Source organism: Hipposideros armiger, unplaced genomic scaffold (assembly GCF_001890085.2).
Source record: "Hipposideros armiger isolate ML-2016 unplaced genomic scaffold, ASM189008v1 scaffold_17, whole genome shotgun sequence".
Taxonomy (NCBI): Eukaryota; Metazoa; Chordata; class Mammalia; order Chiroptera; family Hipposideridae; genus Hipposideros; species Hipposideros armiger.
The window spans coordinates 6,158,174-6,164,662 of NW_017731367.1; positions in this window are offsets into that span (position 1 = coordinate 6,158,174).

The window sequence follows — 6,489 nt, forward strand, 5'->3', positions numbered from 1 at the left end:
GCCTGGCCAAGGGCCAAGGGTTCTGGGACCAGCATACCCACCACACGCGGCTGCCCTCGGAGCAGGCAGCTTTGCTGTAAGAAGCAGATCAGAAACTGGGTCAACCAGCAGGCTCTTCCATAGCCGTTCCCAGGAAATTGTTCGTTTTATTCACGTTTATAGAGTCACGGCACAAAGATGTTTGAAGTATACTTTTATGATTTTAAAAATGTATCTATAGTTACAGTTTTCGTTTCCCTCCAGAAACGTTGTTTTTTTTTTCCTTGATGAGGCTTTAAAAAAAACTATTGAAATAGATACCCTCTGCAGAGAATCAGCTTTTGGTTTTGTATTTAATTTCTTTAAATCGTTTTAAGTTCATTGATTTCTACTCATCATTTTTCCTTTTAATTTCTTTGGGTGTTTACTTTTTCTAGCCTCTTGTATAAAATACTTAGCTCATTTATTTTTAGTCTTTGTCATTTTAAAAATCAATATATGTAAGACTATACATTTTAAGTATGCTTTATACTTGAATTTTAAATTCCTTGAATAATGAGTTAATATACTTAAAATTTCTTGAATTTTAATGTGAAGCACTTTGTTATTTTTTAAAACGTGGGCTGTCGAGGAGTGTGTTCTTTAGCTTTCAAACATAAGGGTTTTTAAAAAGTCTTTTTATTGACAATATCTAATATAATTGCATGTTCAAAGAATATGGTCTGTACGATACCGGTTTTTGGAACTGCGCCCGTGTCTGTGGCCCTGTCTGTGGTCGGTGTGTGTAAATACTTCCGAAGGCCTGCACAGCCCTCTGCTCGCCACACTTTGGGGCCAGACCTCAGTGCAGCTTCCCGGGGACGCAGCTGTGAGGAGCTGTGCTCAGCCTGTGGGCCGGGTCTGCCTAGCGTCATGATTGATTTGTACGTGTGAGTCACAATGTTAGTGGCTCGTCTTCTCTCTATCTGCTTAGAAATTCGAATGGGAGATGTTTTCTCTGCTTTTCACATAAGTTGTAGTGTGCCCTTAGTCCCAGTGCTTTTTATTTTTTTGGAGGGAGCATTTGTTTCAATGCTAAGGAAATACATATTTGTAATCTGGGCATCTCTCCAGCCTGTCTTTGAAGTTGTGTTGGAAGAAAAGCCATTTCTTATTGTACTAATGGACTTGAATAATACATTATAGAATAAATATGTGAATCCGGCTGCTTTGAGCATTTTTTTCATTATCCTGACTTATTTGTTCTCTTTTCAAGAGGAAATATTAAACTTTGTTAATAGTAAGATATTAGTTCATGCCAGCATTTTTTCCTTCAGATTTACGAAGTTTTTGAAAAACAACCAGAAAAGCAGTTTTATTAGTGTTTCTTATGCTTCAAAACTACTTGCTTTTTAAACTTTATAAATGAAGATGCTTTAGAGTAATGGCCAGCAATTTCAAAGATGGTTCACTCACTTTAATGTACTATTGTATTTAGAGATTGCTCAGTCCTGATTTTTCAATCTCCTTTTATATGATCTTCTTTCAGCTTTTTTTCATGTTATATCTGTTCTAATTGAATGTAAATTTCAAATGCTTTTTCTTTTCATTTAAAGTCTTCATTTTGAAATAGACTCTCAGAGTATTTCCCTTTGTAGATTTCTCTTTCAGCTTATTTCAAATTGTTGTGATTTTACTCTCTTCAGCTTCTCGGTCACGTACATGGTGCCTCTTCTGGGGGCGTCAGGGTCACACTTCTCTTCTGGTGAGAGCTTGGGCTTCGCGGGGAGGCAGCTGTAAGAATAGGTATCAAAGCCTGTGGGCCGCATCTGCCTACTGTCACTATCGAGTTATATGCGTACATATGAGTCATGATATTAGTTGCTTGTCTTCTCTCTGTCTTGTTAAAAAATTCACATAGGAGGTGTTTTCTCTGCCTTTCCTAAGTTGCAGTGTGCCCTTGGTCTCGGTACTTTGTTGGATTTGACCTGTGTGTATGTATTTTACTGTCCTTCTCCATGAAAGTTGTAATGGGGACCAATTGTAGCACCTAGTGTCGATAGATTGTGGATGACATGCGTTTGAGGGATATGAGAACCTGTTGCGTGTTGAAATGCCTCTTGATAGATAAAACGACATCACAAACATGGTATATTTTAATTATAATAATTAGTGTGTAGTAAATAGTTAGCTAAATTCTTAGGTGAAAGTCAGGGATTTCAGTCTTACTCTTTCCCTTTGTTGATTTAAATAGATCTTTAAATTATTTCTTCTTTTGGTAGCTAGATGGTGCAATTTCAACACGGATGCTATTCACAATTGCTCCTTAACTGAAATTCTGCTCCAGGTAAAAGTGTTTTTAGTTTGGCTGTTTCTCGTCCTAGTGTTACTGCTTGTTCTTTTGCTGGGAATATTGTTTCCATTTAAATATCTTTCCTCAGTGAATGATAATGTGATGAATAAACATTTTATTTTTACTAAAAATTTCAACTTAAAATTCACATCGTATTGTGTTTATCACTTTTCTAGATTTTTGTCACTTGTTGCCCTGGTAAGTCATTTTGACCTTAATCCCATCAATACCCCATTCTGTACTTTGCATAAGAAATATCTGTCGTTTTGTTGACGTTGACAGCCTGTCTGTAGACATCAATTCAGTTACTAAGTAGGGTAGACACCGGTGTTTAAACATGTTCACTATAACGCGTTAATGAATGCATGAAGGGTCAATGTTTTAGTAGCCACAGGATGAAAATCAGTTGATAAGAATTAGAATTCAGACTGAATTTAGTCAAATTGACTGTAAAAAAAGGGGTGAAGCTCAGTGGGACAAAGTGTAGGTTGTCTGGAGAGCAATGAACAGAAGGGACTTCGTCACAAGTTACAGACGCTGCAGCCGCCCAGCGGCCATGAGCCCATTGGCAGGAAGCAGTGGTACGCTGCCCCGAATGAAGAATCATTCAGTCATGTGAAGAGGTCTGAAGACGTTAGAAAGTCCCCAGTGAGACAGCACAAACTTGTTTTAAAAAGAAAAAAGGACATTAGAAATCAGGGCCTCCAACGACCTGGCAGAGCTCAGCCTGCCCTGGCCGGCCACTGGCATGGGTCTGGCGTGACTGCCCTCGGCATGGAGCAGTGTCGCTGAGCTGGGTCCTCAGGTGTGTCTGCTGTCCCAGGAGGGCTGTGGTTCAGTGGGTGTCAGCAGTGAGCAGAGCCTGGCAGCTTCTCAGCAGCTTCTCACCCTCTCTGCCGTGTCTCCCAAGGCTCTCGGAGGCCGGCCGTTACCACTTACTTACTGCCCAGAAAGCGAAGGATCTGGGAGTCGCACGCCCCGCGCCTGGGTCCCAGCCCTTATCCGGCTCCCAGGCTGGAGGAGGAGGGCACATGGGCTACCTGGGGACAGCCGGATGTCCCAGACTTCCCAGAAGCCCCATGCATTACGAAGGACACAGGGCCTGTCACTTGTGGAGCGGGCTGTTGCTTGAATTCTCTTGGCTTTGGGCAGAGCAGCATGTTTCCAGAACCATCTTAATCCTGAAATTTTGTATTTCTTTGGCTTCACTTTAAACAAAGAAATTGATTTCCTGGTAACTTTTTTTTATTCTTAGTTTATTTTGTCCTTTCTAAAACATTCCCACGTAAGCCTACTGCTGTGAGTGAGAAACACTTGTTTCTGTAGCTCCTGTTTCGTTACTGTCCTGTTTACTTCTGACTCGAAAAGCCGCTCCAGGAAGCGCTGTTGCTGGAGGGTTGGACAGGACATGGCTGAAAAATTAGGTTTTCTTGGGTTTTAATTTAATCCCGGTAAAGCGGGCTCAGAAGGGACGTGATGGACAGGCCGGTGACGGAGCTTTGTCATCTTTCTCCAGGGTACGGGGTTATAGGGCTATATTTAGAGTAAAGAAAAACTAAAGTGCTTGGCATTAAAAAACGTTGATTACCTCCTTACAGCAGTGATGCACATGTAATTTTTTGTGTTGGAACATTAGCAAGGTTTTTCTGATCGAAATCTCCGAACTGTTCCTTTGGCCAAAGACACCTGCCCCCTCCCCCCCGCACCACCACCACCAGGTGGGACCTTGACAGCTCTTGTCACAGAGGCCACTTAGTGAAGGGTTTACTCTACAGAAGCTTTAAATTTTAGAGAACATTCCCTAACCCCTTATAGGACAAAGAGATGTTAAAATAGAAATGTTTAGACATTAATTGCTTAATAAATTATTTGTAAGTAAAATACACTGTGTATTAACACTCTTACATGCATACTCCATGTTACAAACAAGATGTATTCTAGAAGTTTTATTCATTAGATTTTGAAACACATGAGTCATTGCCATATATTAATATTTTGGGTACTGATTAGGTTTCCAGGTAGCTTACAAAACTTTATTGCACAGGTCGAGTTCACTGGCAGAGAAAAACGATAGACACTAATGTTGTCATAGTGACAGCCAAGCCAAAAAAGTATATACTTTTGAGCAATTTTTTAAAAAGTACTTTTGAAGAAAAGCAGGTTTAGAAGCAGGTCAAACATTGAAAGTTGTGAGGGGCGCTTTTGAGAACTTTCAGATACTCCAGAGGTTACCAGTCGGGACTTTCAGTGTGAAGGCGGAGCATGTTTGAGTGTTGTCCTCACAGGGTCTGCCACTCTGCCCCCTTGGGTTCCATCTTGGTTCAGCCCTCAGCCCCCAGGTGGTTGAAGTCGGCTCAGGGCCTAGGGAGGGACGCCTCCAATTGCCCGCCCTGGGGGTGGTAGCAGAGATCCTAAGGTCCCAGAGTTTGGCGAGCTTCTGTGATGTGCCAGGCCCCAGCCACACGCCTGGGTCGTCTGCCACAGCTGTCAGTCATCTTACACTCACAGAAGAGATGCATGTACCGTAGGAAGGAGTTTTCCCCTAAACTGTTTGAGAACAAATTGCTGACATCACCACTGAATACCTGACTGATTTCTACAAACAAGGACCTTCTATGTCACCAGGGCCTCCAACCTAGGAAGCGGACAGCGATACTCTGTTGCCATCTGACCCTGCAGCAAGCCTTCTGTCTGCTCTCTCAGTTGGAACAGTTAGTGCACCTTTCCTTAGCTCACAGCCTTGACCACTTTGAGGATTACAAGCCAGTTACTTTGTAGCAGGTCCCTCAGTTTGGGTCTCTGATGTTTCCTCAGGGTTAGATCCAGGTACTGCCTCTGGGGCAGAAATGGCCCAGGAGCAACCAGCTCATCTCACCCAATCTTGTCGCGAGGCGCGTGTTTTCATCTGTCCCATTGCTGCTGGCGCTCACCTGGGTCTCCTGATGAGAGCGTGTCTGCCAGCTTCTCCACTGTCAGGCTACTCTTTGTGGCTTTGCAATCACTGTGAGTGCTGGGCCCTGCGCTGCCCCCCTGCACCCTGGTGCTGATGCGCTTCTGGCTTTGCCACCTGGGGCTTCAGGGCTGGATGGTCAGGAGGGAAAGGGGCAGGAAAAGGCCATTTGCTGACTCGCCTTCGGAAGGGACTCGCGTGAGGTGCAGACCAGTGTGCCTCATGTCCCTCTCCCGTGGCCAGATAGCGCTGGACTTAAGCTAGTTGTCACTAACTGCTGACCGAGCAAGCGTTAGCAGAGAAGGAGGGAAGTGGATGGGACACGTGATAGAACGCGAGGAAGCACTTGGCGGGAATGAAGCAGTCGGAACAGCGTTATAGGAGTAGCGGACGTTTTCCACGAGGGCTTCAGGGAGGAAAGGCACGTGGTAAAGGGCCGTACGTAGCCTGGGTGAACCCCACACCACCACTGGGGTCGCCCTCCTGGTGCTAAGCCCTGGCGACCTGGCCTAGTCGCAGGCTCTCGGGCATGGGGCACAGGCACAGCTGTCTGCCTGTGGTTTGGACAGTAATACCGCTTTCCAAGTCAAGTGTGATAGGAATGAGGTTTGCATAGCTTTCTGACCTCAATCCATGTGCTGTTAACTATTAAAGTGTGTCTTTTAGAGGCGCTTGGTACCTTCATGAAAGCAAGACGCTCAACCTGCTATGAGTCTGCTCTGAAAAATGCTTTTATGTTCCAGGCAAAAAGGGAACTCACAATATTGGCAATATTGTTGAGATAAAAGCGTTTTAAGAAAATGAAACAAAACAAAGCGCCACCCTATGAGTGCACCATAGGGCAGGGAACAGGAGGTTCTTTTCGAAGGAACCTGAGTCAGATTTGCTTTTATACTTCTCTGCAGTTCAGGTACCAGAGAAAGTGGGACAGAAGCTGCTGCGTTTGGAGAAAACGATTGACCCCAAGACCCTTATTATTCAGGCAGGTTGGCGTTTCACGTGCAGAAACAATGAAAGACGTACCCAGGTTGATACAAGGGCTCAAAAAACATCGCTCTTGTATTCTTCTTGAAGAAAAAATTGCCTGAAGTATAGTCTGTCTAGATAACAGAGATCAGAAAGCAAACATGAAGAAGAAACTCCAAGCCCACCCCCAGACCCGCGTGTAGCCCGTGTGACCAGAGCAGCGGCCCCTCGTCCCAGTGGCCTTGGTGCACCTGAAAAGCAG